The following is a 20,977-nucleotide window of genomic DNA, read 5'->3' as shown; positions in this document are numbered from 1 at the left end:
TAATGCAAATGAGTGTTCTGCATATAGCAAGTCAGTCTGCAGGAATTCTCTCTGCCTCACCTCACATTTCTTGTGGATTTAAGCACCGTGTGTCACAAGAAATTAGAGAAAGGTATTGCCAAGTAATGACAGAGGTTTGGAGCCCCAAGTCAGTGTAGACCGCAAGGACATTAAGATGCATGGTTCAGCAAGGGAGGGAGCTGACATCTCAGTAAAATGAAAATGTTGCTATTTTTCCTTCACCTGGTTAATGGAGTTGTATGACACCATAATCTGTGATTATTTGTGTGGCTATTACTTAAAAGAATCTACAACAACACTTCTTTGGAAGGGTTCTGGAAAACTAAAAAGCAAGCCACTATCTTCCCAACCCCCAGTAGAGGTAGAAAAACCTAGAAGTAGTTTACTTTCTCTTTTGTGTAAGTTAACCAACACTTAAGATTTTTCAGTAACATGACAGAATCCACTTAAAACTGAGCACTTTCTGCAACTTTTCTTGCTACTTGAAAGGTACTCAATTCCCCAAATAACAATTGAAAACAAACCCTCATTTACTCAACATATAATCAATTGATGTTAACCATGGGTGTGCTCACAGTTCCTTTTCAGTCATGGGTTATTTCACTGCAATGTATTTTTGATTTAGAATTCACTGCCATTGTCTCTGGTTTTCTAAGAAAGCTGTCCTGAATACAGAGTTATTTTCCTTGTATAACATAACACATGCCTCATGTTTTCTGTTGAGTCATTTGCTCTGCCAGTCCCAGATTTTAATCAATCTTAAAAGAGTGCTCAACTTAATCTTGTGCAAATGTGATACTTTTTTTTTTTTTACCAAAATATTTAGGAGAGGTTCAGGCACAGCCACCTGGCAGAGGGGAATCTGTAGCACAGTCCTTGGGCTATTTGTTTCTAGCCATCCTTACAGTTACCTCAACATATAGAACTGGACCAAAATTGAGCAACAACACTTAAATCTTCTTAATGAAAATTGTTTGATGTATGTTGCAAATCCCATTCTCCCTCAAACAAACAATCTGACCATACAATATCCCAATTAAGACAACGACCACATATATTATTACACTAAGCAACCATTGGGGTCAATTCTTCATTTTAGTTTTGTAGGTTTTCCTTTAAGTTTGAATTTTGGAGAAAATACACAGATAACAAAGCTTGCTAAGAATTGTTATGTTAAACACACATAATAAGACTGAGCTTTAAGGGGCACCTGGGTGGCTCAGTCGTTTAAGCATCCAACTCTTGATTTTAGCTCAGGTCATGATCTCATGATTTCCTGAGTTCAATCCCCTCATCAAGCTCTGTGTTAATAGTGTGGAGCCTGCTTGGGATTCTCTCTCTCTCCCTCTCTCTCTCCCCTTGCCCCCCAACTTGCACTCTCTCTGTCTCTCTCAAAATAAATAAATAAACTTAAAAAAAGATTCTGAGTTTTAAAATGATGTTAAAAAATGAAGAAAATATCTTTAGAGTAGGGAATTTATGACATTTACTTGAAAACCCAGAGAACATTTTTATTTACTTCATAGAATTTCTATAGCACTGTTTTATATATGATAAAATATTAGTAAGTCATAAAACACGTCTAGTAAGTGTTGATCAGAATTTTAATATCTGAAATATAAAGGAAAATATAAAATTGGTTTGTATATAGTATGGCATTTTGTGAATTTTTATTTCCATTAAGTGCATATTTATGTTTATATGCATTACTGAGTCTTAATGTAAAATGCATTACAGTTAATCTTAGATTAAAAAAATGTGAAAGCTTGTGCTCTAGGGCCCTTCATCAAATCATCTAACATTCACATTGACATTGGGAAAGAGCACAGACAAGCAGACCAGCTTAATTATTATGCTTACTAAGTCAAAGGGTTGATTGAGTCTTCTATACCAGTATAAAATACAAGCTTTGTGAAATCCACAACCTTATAGAAATGCAAATACATTTTCATTTCTTAATGGGCTCTTCAAAGAGAAGCAGGCACTTTGCAATTCGTAGCTTATTCCCAAGGGTGGGTATCAATCCATGTTCATATCTTTGGGCAGGAAAATATATGGCACTCTCTGGAGTGTATCTGGTAAGGGTTAGAAAAAAACCTTGAGTTAACTGTGTGAGCAAAGGTGAGGCTCCTGTTTGGACACTGTAGTCTCAAAGTGGAGCCTTGGCATTCTGGTCTATCAGACAGACATCACCAGATATACTGCTTCCGGAGGCCAAATTAGACTAATTCCTTCATAGTGCTTCTAGTCAGAAATTCTTTTTTTTCTTTTTTTAATATAATTTATTGTCAAGTTGGCTAACATACAGCATATACAGTGTGCTCTTGGTTTTGGGGGTAGATTCCTGTGATTCATCGCTTACATAGAACACCAGTGCTCATCCCAGCAAGTGCCCTCCTCAATGCCCATCTCCCATTTTCCCCTCCCCCCACTTCAACCCTCAGTTTGTTCTCTGTATTTAAGTGTCTCTTTCGGTTTACCTCCCTCTCTATTTGTAACTATTTTTTCTCCTTCCCTTCCCCCATGGTCTTTTGTTAAGTTTCTCAAGTTCCACATATGAGTGAAAACATATGATATCTGTCTTTCTCTTCTAGTCAGAAATTTTTGAAAAGACAGACAAGGTAAACAAGCAGAAAAGTGCACACTGAAGGAAATGGAGATAATTCAGGAAATAGAAAAGGATATTAAAATGAGCAGATTCATCTACTCAGAGATTCAAGAACATTTTATATTCATAAAACAAGAACAAAATATTTTGAGAGAATAAAAATCAAAACAATAATTTGTTATTGTCAAATTTGTTTAAAGATCAATTGAAAATAAATGTCTCAAAAAATATCATAAGGCAAAAAGACAAAATAATGGAATATATGTCTAAAAAATAAAAAAGATAAAAACATACACATAAAAGCAATTCAGGTGGTTCGATTTCCTGGAAGAATGAGTGAAAAACAGGAAGGAGGATTTACTAAAGAAAGAATTGAGGAATCTTTCCCACAAGAAGGATATGAGTCTTTGGATTATAAAGATCCAAGTGCCTAGCATAATGGATGAATAAAAGAACCATCTCAATACACAGTCATAAAATTTCAGAACTCTAAGAATAAAGAGAGTAAACCCTAAAATTCTAAAATGTGGTATATTATATTATTATTCCTATTTATTCACTGTCACTCTGTATAAGGCCCATCCCTCAGACCCTTCCCTGGGGCTCCTTCCCATGTGATGGGTATGGGATGCTGGAGAAGGAAGACTTTTGGAGGCAATGATTCCTGCTCCACTGGTGTCAGGTTTGGACATGTGACTGGTTTCAATGTGAATGGTAATAATGCTAGTAGGAGCTTGAAGTGTCAACATTTTTTGGTTCTATCATAGTTCCTTTCTCTTGTCAAAAGTTGAGCATTCTCTGCTAGGGACAACTTCTGGAGTCTAGATCCCATACTTAGAAGACAAATGAGGCCAAAATAGAGATACCCACAGTTAACATGTGACAAGCTACTGACATTTTGGCACTGCATATACCGTAGCCTAACTTATTGACACCAAATACAAGAGAGAGAAAAATATGTCAAGAAAACATGTATGCTTTCAGCAGCCCTGGGTCTAACTGTACCTTTAGAATTGTAAACAAAATTATTTTTAGCTTAGAATTTTATGTTCAACCTACTGATCAGAGTGAGGGTAGAAGAGAGAAGTTTTTTTGTTTTTTTTTTTTTTAATTTTTTTTAATGTTTATGTATCTGTGAGAGACAGAGAGAGCATAAGCAGGGAAGGGGCAGAGAGAGAGGGAGACAGAATCTGAAGCAGGCTCCAGGCTCTGAGCTGTCAGCACAGAGCCCGATGTGGGGCTAGAACTCACGAACCATGAGATCATGACCTGAGCTGAAGTCAGACGCTTAACTGACTGAGCCACCCAGGCGCCCCGAAGACAGAAGTTTTTAATCACTCAAGACTCTTTTTATTTGTAAGTTACTTGCAGCTATACTCAGCAAAATGAAGATAAAACAAAAATTACAAAGACATGGGATTCAAAACAAAAATCACAAAGACATGGGTTTCGGGCATCTGTGGGTCCAACCTAGGAAAACAATGAAGAGAAGCCCTAAGGGTGGGGTTGGGCATGTGGGAAAAGAGATTAATCAGCATGATAAATGTGAGGATATGGTGAAGAAAAATAGACAAGCAGTGCAAAAACAAAGCAAATAAAAACTCACAAGATCTAATGCACAGTGTGGTGACTATAGTTAATAAGACTGGATTGTAAACTCAAAAGTTGCTAAGAGAGTAGATCTTAAAAGTTCTTATCACAAGAAATGAACAGACTCTTAACTATAGAAAACAAACTGATGGTTATCAGAGGGAAGTGGAGGGATAGGTTAAATAGATGATGAGGATTAAGGAGTTCACTTGTCATGATAAGCACTGAGAGATATATGGAAGTGTTGAGTCACTATATTGTGCACCTGAAACTAATATAACATTGTGTATTAACTAACTGGAATTAAAATAATGACTTAAAAAATAAAAAATAAAAAAGTTCTGGTTGTAAGAAAAACAGTATAAATATGTATGGTGATGGATGTTAACTAGACTAAAACAAAAGCTCACAAGAAAGATATGGGCTATTTATGAATCAATGTAAAATATGCCATGATTTTTCGGAGCTATGAGAATTGAAGAAAGAAGTTCTCTGACACTAACACTGATCTTTCTCCTTCAAGTGAATCAAGGATCATGCCATTGAACAATGGAGAAGGAAATAAAATTATAGCTCTATACTTGACCTGGTAGGGAGAAATGTTTGCATTGTCATAAAATGTAAATTTGGTTTTTTGGCTTTCAACTTAAAGGGTCAAGCTAAGAATATGGCATAGAAGACTTTGTTGTATTTGCAAGAAAGAATGAAAATGTCAACATTGTAAATGGGAACGTAAATAAAAGTATTGCTGACAGAAGGTGGATATGGAAAAAGAGGAAGATAAGGTAAAAGCAGTGAAGCTCCCATCTTACTAAGTGGGAAGGTTGAGAGATATTATCAACTTGGTCTCTATCTCACTCAGCTTGAGGGGGTGCAACACTGTGGTCTTGAAAGTTGGTTGACCAAAAATATATTATTTTTTAAAGATTACCATGTATGACTAGAAATAATCACCTACATGTCAAAAAATGGAAAGGAGAGAGGGTAAAAGCCAAATTATATACCTGAGCTATAACCCCATCTTTAAAACAAATAGCCAATAGATTTTTGCCTAAAATTGATAAGTCAAATAAACAGAAGTGTAACTAAACCTAGAACTATGGAGAAAACTGCTGGAAGTAAGTCAGAAACAAAGTTTTTAAAGTTGCCTCTCAGACAGGAGAGAAGAGAGGAATAGAACAGGAGGCCTCTTTTCATGGCTCTTCTGTACTCTTTTACTCATTAACATGTGCATGTACTATTCTGCTAAAAATGAAACTTAAAAAAGATAGGGGTGAGGGGGATAAAGGTCTGAACTAGGGTAAAAAGTCACTAGAAGTTTAGGGGCACAGGAGTAACAGAATGAAAGCAAGGCCTAGAACCATTAAAATGGCAGCTATCATGAACAGAAGTGAGACTGAGGAAGAATATTTAGAAACCTGCCTTAGATGAATTGTTTTCCACTGGGGCAATTTTGCCTCCCAGGGGGACATGTGGCAGTGTCTGGAAATACTTTATTTGTCACAGTTGGGGGTGTGTACTCCTGGTATCCAGTGGGTAGAGGCCAGGGATGATACTCAACACCCCCACAATGTACAGGACAGCCATTTCCAAGGAATTATCCGGCTCCAAATGCCAACAGCACCAAGGCTGAGAAACCCAGGTTTTGGCTCAGGTCATGATCTTGTGGTTCATGAGATCGAGCTGTGCTTTGGGCTCTGTGCTGATGGCATAGAGACTGCCTGGGATTCTCTCTCCCTCTCTCTCTTTTCCTCCCCCCTCAAAATAAATAAATAAACTTAAAAAAAATCTCTGCTTTAGACTATGTACATTTGTTCAAATGTAAGGTAGAAAGTCATCAAAATAGGCAAATGGCAGTAAGAACTGAACAGAAGAAACATGAGGAAATGGCATTTGGAGCAACCAGGATGTGTTACATGAAAATCAGAAACCCTTGCAAATACAGAGTGTGAACAATTATATTCCTTTTATCCACTTTAGTGAATTCCCTATTGTAGTACAGCACTGTATTTAACCTGCAAATTTTTAGTATATTCCAATTCAGATAAATACCATGACATCCTTAAGCCTTACTGTAAGGAGTATATGCAGTTCATTCCTGTCAGCTAATAAACTTAATGGTGATGTTAAGTACACACTTTGCTAATAAATGAGTATAGGTAATCCTTAAATTCCTTAGTTGAGAATCAATACAACTGAGTTATTTATAAGAGTTAATTCAGTAAAAATGTTCCTCCAAGGCATCTTGGATTCAGATACCTAGAGTAAAGGTATCTAGACACATGGATATCTAGATACATAAAGATCTATGAAAATGCTTAGTGATTTTTACCTTATTTCAGAAACAAATAATGTATAGAATAGACCACCTTATCTGTGGTTTTGCTTTCTCAGGTTTCAGTTACCCTTGGCCAACTGCAGTCCATAAGCATCAGATGACCTCTTCCTTCTGACATATCATCAGGTCAATAGTAGCCTAACACTATGCCACAATGCCTACATCATTCACCTCACTTCATCTCATCACGTAGGCATTTTGTCATCTCATATCATGACAAGAAGAAGGGTGTCTACAGTACCATAAGCCATTTTGAGAGAGAGAGAAGGAGAGAGAGACCACATTCATATAACTTTTATTAAGGTATACTATTATAATTATTCTTTTATTTTCAGTTATTGTCAATCTCTTACAGTGACTATGAATTAAACTTTATCAAAGGTATAATACATATAGGAAAAAAACATTGGGTTTGATACTGTCTGTGGTTTCAGGTATCCACTGAAGGTCTTGGAACATAACCCCCACAGATAAAGGACTCCAGTATCTTTCTTATCAGATGAGTTGCTGACTACAGTTGAATGGGGGAAAAGGGGTATCCATAGGGAATGGGCAGTCAGTTGATTTTCCCTAAATCAATCTCCGTGCCAACGTGCTACTCTATAAGCCATTAGTTTCTTTGCAACAAGACTTGACTTTATAATCAAAAGCTGTCTCTTTCCCATGCCAGAGAAAGTTCTTTGAGGGTAGGAACTTTGCCTTACTCAACTTCCTTTCCCTCTCAGTGCCCAGCATTGAAAATAGACGGTCCTCAATAAGTAGTTATTGATTTGTACTGAATTGGTGAATTTAATTTCAAACTGCCCCCAGCAAGAATCTGTACTTGTCAACACTAAAATTACTTATGATCCTATGAAGAACATAACCAACTGACAAAGTTATGAATCTTTCCCAAACTGGCCTTAGAACTTCTTGTGATTCTCACCATGCATGTTGTAAATGAGTTTGGAATTTGCATGCCAAGTTGAAATATGGTGACCTAGAGAATGTCTATGATTGATCTCATTCAAGCAAATTTACTCATTGTCCCCCAACACCTCACTATAATTAGACACTGGCTTTTTGTTTCAAATTACATAATGGTTTTTCATAGGAGACATCTGTCTTGTAACTTGCCTGATTCTCTTAGGAAAAAAAAAAAAAAAAGAAAAGAAAACAAACTGAAAGGAAAGGGAAAAACAATACCTTAGTGACATTAATTATACCAGCATGTTTTCCAGTGCTTTGAAAGGGGGACTCTGAGCATTGACTACCATTGAAATGAAGCCTAAAGGGTACACTACAGTTCTGAAAACCCCACTTAATGTTCTTATCGCTCCAAGAAATCTAGTCATATCCTGATGGCTACCTAGCGTGACAATCAATTTCTCCTATTAAGTTGCCCAAGGCAGTAGCCTGGTGTGTGCTAGTGCCAGGGTCCCTCTGCAGGTTGAATTCCATAATGCCTCTTGCTTTCCAACAAAAATTGAGCAGGATATAACATACCAGTAGGTAAAGGTCCTTCCAACCCCAGGATAGGCTTGAAAAGAAACCTTATACTCTGATTGCAGTATTGCTGTACTTCATACATCCCAATAAACTGCTGCTTCTTGTGTTTGGAGTTTTTATGAAGCATCCGAGAAGAATTACTGTGTTGAGGTCTGCTGGGCAAGTACAGCTTAGTTGTGAAATTCAGAAAGCACTAGCTTAATTTGAAGCTAGTAGTATAAGTGCTCTTGAATACTTCACAGTATTTGAGCATTCATACATTCATCAATCAAACATTGATCAAATAAATAAATAAAATATTTATAATGCAAAAATCAGGGTAGATCAACATTTTAAAGTTCATTCATTCATTCATTCATTCAAGCAACCACTATTAAGTAACTATTATATATCAGGTATGGTACTAAATTCTATGAATATGGCTGAATTATCCTTGCCCTTGAAAAATGTATAAGCTGATATTTCACCCTCAACTCTGAACTTGCTTTAAAATTACCAGAGCAATTAAAAAACAACCTGTGTACTTCATCTCCAAAGGTAGGTCCCAAACACTGGCACTGCTTTTTTTTTAATATCATTTTAATTTGTTTAATATATTTTCAAGTGCTTTTTTTTTGGGAAAGCATCCATCATCTCTTAACCATGTGAAACTTAGTCGCTTGAAGGGGAACAGGCTCAAATTTACTTCCATTTCACCTATATCTTAGAAGTATCTAATTGTTAGAAATATTAAATATAAAATTAAAAACAAAAGAATCTTACAAAACAGAATATGCAAATACATTTAAATGATTGACTTTAATATTTATATTTTTCAAGAATATCTGCAAAGCAGTAGAATATAATGGTTAAGTAAACAGCATTTAGAATCACATATTTGGCTTTGAGTCAGTCAGCCATTAATTATTGGCAATAAAAGTTCAAGCTAGTTTAATAATTTCTGTAAGGATTTAAACATTGGCATTTAAACACCCAGCAGAGAACAAAATCCTTGCTCTAATAGGTGAACTACACAAACAAACAGGAGATCATAGTATAGAGTAGTAAGTGCTATCACAGGCATAGACAGGATGCTTCTGGAGCACTTTGGAAGGCTGTAAAGATCAGCCTTGCAGGGATGGGGTGGTGGTCAGGGAAAGCTTTATCAATAAAAATAGATTAAAGCTTCTAAAGAAGAGGAAAAGTCCTTCTAAGAAGCGTCAGAGAAGGAGGGAGACAAGAAAGCAAAGAAATGAGAAAATAAACAAGAAGAGGGTCACCTGGGTGGCTTAGTCGGTTGGGTGGCCAGCTTCGGCCCAGGTCATGATCTCACCGTCTGTGGGTTCGAGCCCCGCATCGGGCTCTGTGCTGAGAGCTCAGAGCCTGGAGCCTGCTTTGGATTCTGTGTACCCCCCTCTCTCTGCCCCTGCCCCACTCATGCTCTGTCTTGCTCTGTCTCTCAAAAATAAATAAAAATAAATGTTAAAAAAATTTTTTTAATAAAGGAAATAAGAAAATAAGCAAGAAGACATGCATATTTTAGCATATTTTTGAACAAAATATCCAGCCAAATTGATGGATTCTACAGTGGAAATTCATGGAATTCAGCTCAAGCATCAGTAGTGTATCCCTACACAAGTCACTAAACTTTTTTGATCCTTTATTCATTTATAACTTGAGGACAATGATAGATACCTGACAGGGTTATTATAAGGAACAGAAAATGTAGCATGAAACACTCAATAAATGCCATCATTAAGCAGATAGAGATGATTCAAAAACAAATACTATTCAAATATTGTTGTAGTAATTGGATTAAAATTATAGTTTGTTATTTTAGAAGACTGAAATCTCGGGGTACCTGGGAGGCTCGGTCGGTTGAGTGTCCGACTTCAGGTCATGATCATGTGGTTTGTGGGTTTGAGCTGCACGTTGGGCTCTGGGCTGACAGCTCAGTGCCTGGAGCCTGCTTCAGATTCTGTGTGTGTCTCTGTCTCTCTGCCCCTCTCCCACTTGTGCTCTCCCTCTCTCTCAAAGATAAATAAACATTAAAAAAAAAAGAAGACGACAGAAATCTCAAGATCAAATAAAAACAATCTTGACATACCTTTCTCCAGTGAAATATAGTACATATTACTTTTTAAGCTACATTAATCCTGAACAGGACTCAATTTTCCTCTTCCAATAGTGATATTGACTAGTGTAATGCACTGATTAATCAAGATCAGAAAATTCTGAAGGAATTAGAATGGAATTTAAATGCTATACAGAAATGGAATTCTAAAACTCAAATCTCTCTTCCAGCACTGAGAATAAACATTCAATGTGACACTGAAGTATTTCGATGCTTAAGATTTGCTTATCTATCTTAGGATGGTGGGCAAGAATAAAGAGCTATGATTGTTGTCTCATTTTATTTCACTGCTCTAAACAAGAATTTCTTAAACATCTCACACTACTTCACCAGATGGGTATGGTCTTCCTTAAAATCCAGACAGCTATAAAACTTTACTTTCTAGGTAGCAAATGTGTTGGATCATTATTAAAAGGTGTTGGGCATGGCATATAATTTTTCAGGCAAAGCAAAGTGTTATGGGTCATATTTTGTTGTCAAAGAAACACTGGCCCAATTCTTTACTTCTTCCTTGCCCCTAGCAACAAACAAAAAAACAAACAGATGAAAACAAACAAACAATATGACAGGATATTCAATTGATCTATTACTGAAAAACAGAAACACCAATCCCTTTCAATCAGGGCTTTGAAATTGGTATTTCTAAAGAATCACACAAGTCTTTCTGTATTCTAGGCTACACTATATCCAACCCTAGAAATAAGTAAGTAAGTAAGTAAGTAAGTAAATAAATAAATAAATAAGAATAAAGGGGAAAAGGAACAAAATAGAAAATGGAAAAGACTTCTAGAATAGTGAATTATGAGGAAATTTTAAGGTGCTATGGAAAAAAAATGCAGTATGGCTGGATATATCTCAGTAAATCTATGGAGCACACCTACTTTTATTCTTTGATACATAACACATTATGGCTTACAAGTGAAGTATAATTTCAATTCCTACTACTGAGCCATTATGATGTTCTTGGGGACCAGTTGATTTATTACTGAGCTTTCCTATACCAATCTCATACCAGTCTGGAAACAGAAAAGTCCTCTCTTCTGAATAAGGTGATTTCTGTAGAAACACAGCTGTTCTCAAAAGTTCACAGCACATAGATCGCAGGACACTACCAAGTTCTCTACTTTAGAGTTTCCACGAAAAATTATTTTCACATACCACAAACATTCTATCAAGTACCTATTGCTTTTTAAAATGCTAGGTTTTTTTTTTTTTCAAGTATCAATTAGTGAATTTATGTTTATGAGAGTCCCTAGTGAGAGGATATGGGAAAAGCAGTCTACAATTTAAGGCAAACGCTTTTCAGATTGGTTTCACAAAAATTCCTTTTCTCTTAAGACAACTTTTAAAAACAAAGCCAACGGATGCCACATTCTGAGAATGGCTGAACCAAATGACTGGTCACTTTTTTTTTTTCCTAGTAACAGTATAGTTAAGTATATGTTAAGTCTTGGATTCTAGAATTTTGACTTCATGAATTATGCCATAGTATACAAGTTAAACATAAGAAGTTTAAACCAGACTGCCGAGATTTTTGCTAATTTTGTGGCTTTGGGCAATGACATAACTTTTCTGTGCTCTACCCTCTTCATTTGAAAAATGGGACACTACCTAGTTATGGAGTTGCTATGAGTTAGCACATCTAGAAGTTCTTATAATAGTGCCTCACACATAGTAGGCACTCATTAGAAGTTAGCTTTTAATATATTATTGCAGTCTCCAAGAATTCGCTTGGCAGAGTACAGGTTTTGGAATTAGGGATGAATCCCACCCCAGTCATTCATCAGCTTTGTGATGACAGACAAAACTATTTGACCTCTCTGAGTCTCCGTGTTCTCAAGAGTAAAATAAGGACAATAATACGTACCTCATACTGGTTTGAGGATTAAACAAGCAACAAGCAATATGCTTGCTGTATAGTCAAGTGGCTATCTGAAAAGCATACAACAACTAAAGCAAATAAATAGCATATATACTAGATTGTCAAGTTGGTAAAGGAAGGAAAGCAAAAGACTGAAGAACAAGTTAAACATTTGGTTCTAAAGACTCCTGGATCTCTCATCTACCATGTCCCCTCCTTTCCCCACTTCCCCAGGAAAATCCAGGCTATTGATAAAAGTATTTCTATGCCCCAAAGTGAATGTGATACTTGAAAATCAGTCAGGAGTATTGTCAGCCTTTGGCAATCATACTGAATCGGACAAGGTTAATCATGGTCACTTTAGAGCCTCCGGAAATACCGTGGGCCTTCAGAGGGTGGGTGGTCAGTCATGTCTATGAGGGTCGGGGAAATGGAGTTTAGAGTGATAGACGCAGCAGGTGTGTAGTGACTAATGCTGGGAACTGCAGCACTCACAGAGCCCCACGGAAGCTTGGCAAAGAACAGCGGGAGAGCCTCTAGGCCTCTGCCGGGCCACTCAATGGCAGACCAATGCAAGCCACTGAGACTCAAAAACAATCCAGTGTCTTTGAAGCAGCCAGACACCTTGAGGGAAGAAAAACCTTAATCCCAAGTCTTAAATCTCCTTTCCGTGCCTTCTGCCAATGATTTTGAGAAGATGGTGAAAGGCCAGTGGGGAGAAGAAATAGATGTTTCTAAGTCCAAGACTCAGAGCTGGTACAGAATGATTACAGAAAATTAGGAAGTGTTTAGTTAAACGTGTACATAATGAGAAAAAAAATTTAAATACTTGCTGAGCATTTTAAAACATCAATAACTCAGCCATTTATATTTTTAAATATTAAAAAGGGCACAGAGTGTGGTATTGATTTGAAATACAGGAATGTCATGCTAAAAAAATGTATCTGGTTTTGAACTGACAAAATAAGGCCGATCAATCTGGTTTTATTCACATACTAAGGTCTACATTTCAACATAATGAAATTTTGCCTTATTAAAATGTAGGTTAGGATACTCAATATTTGTATGGTACAACAAGTAATAATGGCCCCATTATTAACCTCCTATTCTTTAAAAAGTTCCAAAAAAAAGAAATAGAAATTGAGAGCCTAGATGTATCTATAAAATGACAAACAGTTGCCTATTATCTTATTTTGGGGTCAGCAATGGTAACTCAATAAATTGTAATGTGTTTTCTAAACCTGACCTATAATTGCTGTTTTAAAACAAAACATAAATAATACCAAATGGTACATCCAATTAATTCATTTCCAACTGGTTTTGATTATCAGCACCAATAATTATGTTCAGTTTGTATCTGGTTATTAGCCTTAATGATACTATATCTGCCATTTAAGTAATTACTTTTTTACCAGCATCATCAGTAACAATAATTTTTTGCTTGTAATTAGTTGATTTGTCATTAATTAAGGCTGCTAAATTATCCTATTAAATCATCATCTACAAGATGATCATAAAGATAAAAAAAATATTGCATGGGTACTGAAACCTGTCACTCACTTGAACTTCGAAGTATGACATAGACAGGGCCTAAGAAAAAAAGAAATAATTTATTGATCTTCTTTAGGCTCTAATACGCCCTTTAACCTCACTTCCTTTACGTCTTAAAGTATATATATATATTTTTTTTTAATTTTTTTTTTAACGTTTATTTTTTTTATTTTTGAGACAGAGAGAGACAGAGCATGAACAGGGGAGGGGCAGAGAGAGAGGGAGACACAGAATCGGAAACAGGCTCCAGGCTCCGGGCTGTCAGCACAGAGCCCGACGCGGGGCTCGAACTCACGGACCGCGAGATCGTGACCTGGCTGAAGTCGGACGCTCAACCGACTGCGCCACCCAGGCGCCCTTAAAGTATATTTTTTAAGTAAAAAACCTAAATAGCAAAACACTTTGAAAATAATTTTCTTAATTTTCTTAAAAAGCAGATGTGATGGTCTTTTTGAAGTGTAAACTCACTATGCTACAGCCACCAGTTATTCAAACACTAATTTAGGTGTTGCTATGGAAGTGTTTTATAGATGTGATTAAAACCCATAATCAATTTGACTTTTAAGTAAGGAAGATCACCCTAGATAGTCTGGATAGGCCTAATTCAATCAGCTTAAAGGCTGTAAGAGCCGAGGCAAGGCTTTCCTGAAGAAGAAATTGTGACTATGGAAAGCAGCTTCAGAACATGCTTGAGAGTTCAAGCCTACCCTTCCTGATAGTCTACCTTACAATTTTGGACTTGCCTAGCCAGCCTCCATAGTCACATAAACCAATTCTTTGCAATACTTTTCTTTTTTTTTTTTTTTTTTAATATATGAAATTTATTGTCAAATTGGTTTTCATAGCACTGGGTGTTGTATGCAATACTTTTCTAAATACAGAGGCACCTGAGTGGCTCAGTTAGTTAAGCATCCAACTCTTGGTTTTGGCTCAGGTCATGATCTCATGCTTTCCTGAGTTTGAGCCCCACACCTGCCAGCACAGAGCCTGCTTGGTATTCTATGTCTCCCTCTCTCTCTGCCTCCCCTCTACTCATGCTTTCTCTCTCTCAAAAATTAATAACTAAACCTTAAAAAAATTTTAAAATACTTTTCTAAATATATATCTCCTACTAGTTCTGCTTCTCTGGTTGGACTCTGATACAGCACACTAGCACGAGGTGGCTTGGTGTTGTATCAGACAGAAGAGATAGATAGTAGAAAGTACTCCTTGACCTAAAATGGAGAGCTTGCCATTTAAAATTTCATGAGTGGATAGCCATTCACTTCTTTGTGTGATCCTATAAAAATGTAGACGTTTCTAGAAGGGGTAGCAGCATAAATATTCCTATTAAGACCTTCCCCTTTAAAGGTCCTCAATTCCCACGTGAGGCACTAAGAGGATAGAACCCATAAGTTGTAAAGATCAGGGGAGGAGTAAACAGCAAATGGAAGTGTTGCTACCTCATAGCTTGGCCAAGGGCCAGTCTTGTCAGAACTAGTATTGATCCCTTTAAGTTACTGTAGATTTCTGCTCCGTTATAAACTTGCCTTCTCCCAGGCAGGCAAGACCTTAAAGAAATGTACACGCATTAGGATTCCATTATCAAAAGAACAGTCACGCCATGTTTCAAGAAACTCTGGAAGAAATCTGGAAAGAACACAAATACATGGAGAGTAAATAACATGCTACTAAATAACGAATGAGTAAACCAAGAGATCAAGGAAGAAATTTAAAAAATACATGGAGGGACAGTGCTCACCAAGGCCGATGCCTGGCCCTCTAGCAAGACCAAGCCCCACTGCATTTTATTTTATTTCATTCGTGGCTTTGCATAGACTAAAGTTTTGTGGGTTAGGTTCAACTCTGGACCTCCTTAAAGAGGACCCATTTTTTTTTTCTTTCCAAAATGACAGCTTCCAGCCATGCACTAGTGTTAGATTTGCACTGGGTGATGCTGAGAGATAGCAAGCATTGCAGCTCCTATAATTACAGGACTTATGTGGTAAGGAGGATAAGAGATGACTTCAGAGAAAATAAGAAGGTAAAGGATCCCGTAGAAATTCAAACCCTAGTGAATAAAGTCAAAATAGGCCTCGGAATAATCCATTGCAGGTCCACATTGGCCAACTGTATTTGACTGACAAGTTTATGAATGAGAATCAAGAGAAGTCCAGGACTTAGGGAGCTGGGACCAGGCACCTCCAACAGCTGTAGACCACCTTCAGCATTCATTCTCTGCTTGGGATGGGGGCTCTCAACAGAACACAAGTAGTCTCTTACATCAGCTTAAAATAGCTTCTTGCTCTGTCTGCTGTAGGAGAAGCTCAGTCAGGTTTCCATTCTTCTGCAGCCTTAGTGGAAAAGGATGGCTCTCTCTTGGTTTGAGTATTAGAATGAAGACCTGAAGCTCACTCGGAATAATTCTGTGTATTATTGTGTCACTCCTCTTTTATATCTCATCATCACCTGTTTAGAGCACTTCCACACTTTGTTTTTGCTTCATTGACAGTAAACAGAACTGTCTCTCTTAAAAAAAAAAAAAATACATGGATACAAGTGAAAATGAAAACACAATGGTCCAAAATCTTTGAGACACAGCAAAAGCTGTTCTAAGAGGGAATATTATAGCATTATAGGCCTATCTGAAGAAGCAAGAAAAATCTCAAATAAACAACATAACCTTACACATAAAGGAGCCAGAAAAAGTAAAACAAACAAAGCCCAGGGCTAGTAGAAGGAAGGAAATAATAAAGATTAGGGAAGAAATAAATGAAATAAAAACTAGAAAAAGAATGAAACCTGGATCTGGTTCTATGAAAAGACAAACAAAATTAATAAAACCTTTAGTCAGTCTCATCAAAAACAGAGAGAGAGAAAGATACAAAGGATAATAAGAAAATATTACAAAAAAATTGTATGTCAACAAATTGGACAACCTAGAAGAAATGGATAAATGCCTAAAAACATATAATCTTCCAAAACTGAAACAGGAAGAAATAGAAAATTAGAACAGACTGATTACTAGCAATTAAATTGAATTGGTAATAAAAAAAAAACTCCCAACAAATAAAAGTCTCAGACCAGGTGGCTTCACAGAGGCATTCTATTAACATTTAAAGAGTTAATACCTATTTTTCTCAAGCTGTTCCCAAAAAGAAGAGGAAGGAAAGCCTCTAAATTTATTCTATTAAGTCTGCATTACCCTGATACCTAAAACCAGATAAAGACACCACAATAAAAGAAAAATACAGGCCAATATCTCTGATGAACACAGATTCTAAAATCCTCAACAAAATAGTAGAAAGCCAAATCCAACAATACATAAAAAAATCATTCACCACAATCAAGTGGGATTCATTCCAGGAATACAAGTGTGGTTCAATATTTGCAAATCAATCAACATGATACATCACATTAACAAGAGAAAATATAAAAACTATGTGATAATTTTAATAGATGCAGAAAAAGCATTTGACAAATTACAACATCCATTCATGATAAAAACTTTCAAAAAAGTAGGTTTAGAGGAAACATACTGCAACATAATAAAGGCCATATATGAAAAACTCACAGTTAACATCATATTCAATGGTGAAAAACTGAGAGGTTTTCCTCTAAAATGAGGGATAAGACAAGTCCACTTTCACTACTTTTATTCAAAATAGTAGTGGAAGTCCTAACGGCAGCAATCAGAAAAGAAATAGACATCCAAATTGGTAAGAAAGAAGTAAAACTTCCACTATTTGCAGAGGACATGATACTCTATGTTGAAAACCCAAAAGACTCCACCAAAAAGCTATGGTAACTCATAAATGCAGTAAGTAAAGTTGCAGGATAAAAAATTAATATCCAGAAATTGGTTGTATTTCTATACACCAATAATGAAGCAGAAAGAGAAATTAAGAAAACAATCCCACTTACAATTGCACCAAAAATAATAAAATACTTAGGAAGAAACTTAACCAAGAAGACAGAAAAGATCTGTCTTCTGAAGACTATAAAGCATTGATGAAAAAAGTTCTAGATGACACAAACAAATGGAAAGATATTCTATGCTCATGGACTGGGAAAATAAATATCGTTAAAATGACAATATTGCCCAAAGCAATCTACTGATTTAATGAAATCCCTATCAAATTATCAACACTTTTCATAGAACTAGAACCAATAATGCTAAAAGTTGAATAGAATCACAAAAGACTCTGAATAACCAAAGCAATCTTGGGAAAGAACAACAAAGCTAAAGGTATCACAATCCAAGATTTCAAGATATACTATAATGCTATAGTAATCACAATGGTGTGGTAATGGCACAAAAACAGACACACAGATACATGGAACAGAATAGAGGGTCCAGAAGTAAGCCCACACTTATATGGTCAATTAATCTACAACAAAGGAGGCCAGAAATATGCAATGGAGACAAGACAGTCTCAACTGATACTGGGAAAACTGGAAAGCTACATGCAAAGGAATGAAACTGAACCACTTTCTTACACCATATACAAAAATAAACTCATAACAGACTAAATACCTAAATGTGAGACCTGAAACTACAAAACTCCTAGAAGAAACCAGGCAGCAGTTTGTTTGACATAGGCCATGGAAACATTTTTCTAGATATGTCTCCTGAGGAAAGGGAAACAAAAGCAAAATTAAACTATTAGGAATATACCAAAATGAAAAGCTTTTGTACAGCAAAGGAAACCATCAACAAAACAAAAAGGCAACCTACTAAATTGAAGAATATATTTGCAAATGATATATCCAATAAGGGGTTAATAACAAAAATTTGTAAAGAACTTACACAACTCAACACCACAAAAAACAAATAATTCAATTAAAAATGTGCAGAAGCCCTGAACAGACATTTTTCCAAAGAAGATATACACATGAGTTTCTTAGGAGCCAAACTTAGGAGTTTCCTCAAAAAATTAAAAATAGAATTATTGGACAATCCAGTAATTCCACTATGGGGTACTTACCCAAAGAAAATGAACACTTAATTCAAAAAGATATATGTGGGTGCCTAGATGGCTCACTTGATTAGCACCCAACTCTTGATTTTGGCTCAGGTCATGATTTCACTGTTCGTGGGTTTGAGCCCCATGTCGGGCTCTATGCTAACAGCTCAGCGCCTGCTTGGGATTCTCTCTCCCTCTTCCCTGCCCCTCCCCCACTCTTTCTCCTTCTCTCTCTCTCAAAATAAATAAACATTTTTTAAAAAAGAGATATGCTCCCCTATGTTTATTGCAGCATTATTACAAGAGCCAAGATATAGAAGCAACCAAGGGGATCCATTGATAGATGAATGCATAAAAAAGATGTGAGATACACATACACACACACACACACACACACACACACACACTATGGAATATTCCTCTGCCATAGAAAAAGAATGAAATCTTGCCATTTGCAACAACATGGGTGGATCTAGAGGGTATAATGTTAACTGAAATGAGTCAGTCAGAGAAAGACAAATACCATATGATTTCACTCATATGAGGAATTTAAGAAACAAATGAACAAAGAAAACAAACAAAAAACCAGACTCAAATACAGAGGACAAATTGTGGTTGCCAGAGGGGAGGAAGGTGGGAGGATAGGTGAAAGGATAGGAGAGTACACTTATCTTGTTGAGCACTGGGAAATATGTAGAATTTTTGAATTATATTGTATACCCGAAACTAACACTATATATTAATTATGCTTTAATTTAAAAATCTCTAAAATACTCTATAAAAATATCCACTCAAGCAAACAGTTTGATACACAGACTACAGAATCAAAGAATATATATCTAGATTAAACTCTTTTAAATGGATAGTTTCATTTTTGCTATACCAACAAATGTGGGTATGGGTTTGGTAGGGAAAAAAAAAAAGGCAGCCTACATAATGGAGGACTTCATGATGGTTTCAGTAAATTTTGGACTATCAAAAACATGATGCATATTTAAAATTGGTTAATTTGATTAATTTTTTTAGATATTTAAGATATTTCTATAGATTTTGTTTCTGGTCATTTCTGTGATCAGCCCTCTATGGTTGAGCGAATGACAGACCTGTCCCAAGATTGGAGGATTCAGTTAAATAGTAGAGAGATCAAAGACCTTGCTATAGATTTTGGGGAAAAAATTATACCATGTGCTTGTGCTTATGTCCACCCAGGATGCCATTCAAAAGAGAATGATTTTAAAATAGATTTACCACTGGGTTTATTTTGTTGACCTTGGGAAATGTCACCTCCATTTCATTCCACCTCTATTTTCCTCAAAGGAGCAGAGCTGCTCACGGGAAGGTGAAGGCAGAAACACGTGGCCAAGTTAAAGTAAAGATATTGCAAGTTTCTACACAGAGAGAAACATTTTCAGCTATCCAGAATGTTAACAAGGAATAGGATTTGTGTATCAGAAAAGTACTCTCCTGAGCATAGTGTCTTAGTTTATAGATTAGTGACTACTTCATTATAAACACAAATTTAGAGCTTTCTGAAATTATTTATATTAGAGTCTAGTAGTGAAGTCTTTTTTTTTCCTTGACATTATTCTAAAATGGAAGGGAGAACATTACCCATGATTTCCTATGATAATTGTGGACTTCCACTCAAGAGAAGGAAAGAAAAGCAAGCAGAAGCAACATTTGAGAACTGTCTTCCTCATTTCAGACTGCGACTACATGAATAATCTTCTATTTTCACAGTAAAGCACCCATTAGTTATACTGTGAAATTGCAGGCTACTTTTTCTCCAGCGATCTCAAAGTTCTTTTCTGGTATCAATTTGTCAATAGGCCAATGCCTCTGATTGTATGGAGCCCACAGGAATCTGTGAAAGCCTTTCATAGGCTTTATGACAACCAAGCTAAGGAGTATCAATAATGACTGCAAAGTTCTTTTGCCAAATGCTTACTTAACTAACAAAAGACATTTCCATTAAAAGAAAAAAAGTATGGCTTTGAAAAAAATTCAAAACTCAAGGGCGACATATTTACATCCTTCTTAAATCTACTCAAGCTTTCATTCAAAGATTAAATTTACGCATGTTATACACTTATACAGTGCCTGGTAAAGTATACTCAATAAAATTCATTACTATTAACTTTACAAATATATGATAATCCAACATCTATTATTTATTAGTTATTGTGACTTAGAAAAAGTCATTAACCTTTTCAGATCTCAGCTTTCTCATTTATAAAATGGGGCTTTGCCACCTACATATTAAGATTAACATTATTCAAGATGTATGAGATCATTTTTAAGTTGTTTTTAATGGAAATATGAATTTTTAGTATAATTGGCCTGGGATTTGAACTTTAAACACTTTAGAAATTCAACACAGATAATAATGAACTATATGTAATAACACTGTATATCACAAATATTTAATAAACTGGGAAAAATGTAACACTGATGTTCTACC

At 36.0% G+C, this 20,977-nt stretch overlaps 1 protein-coding gene and 1 pseudogene across 4 annotated transcripts in view; one reads left to right on the top strand and one right to left on the bottom strand.

Moving 5' to 3' along the window:
- The window catches only part of NTNG1 (netrin G1), a 332,598-nt gene that overhangs the window by 286,537 nt on the left and 25,084 nt on the right, over window positions 1–20,977 (bottom strand). The window lies entirely within an intron of this gene.
- Window positions 15,459–15,733, top strand: LOC115521942 (annotated as a pseudogene).

The sequence above is a fragment of the Lynx canadensis genome, chromosome C1, assembly GCF_007474595.2.
Source record: "Lynx canadensis isolate LIC74 chromosome C1, mLynCan4.pri.v2, whole genome shotgun sequence".
Taxonomy (NCBI): domain Eukaryota; kingdom Metazoa; phylum Chordata; class Mammalia; order Carnivora; family Felidae; genus Lynx; species Lynx canadensis.
Note: the sequence above shows the minus strand (reverse complement) of the source record. Positions and strands in the feature narration are given on the sequence as shown.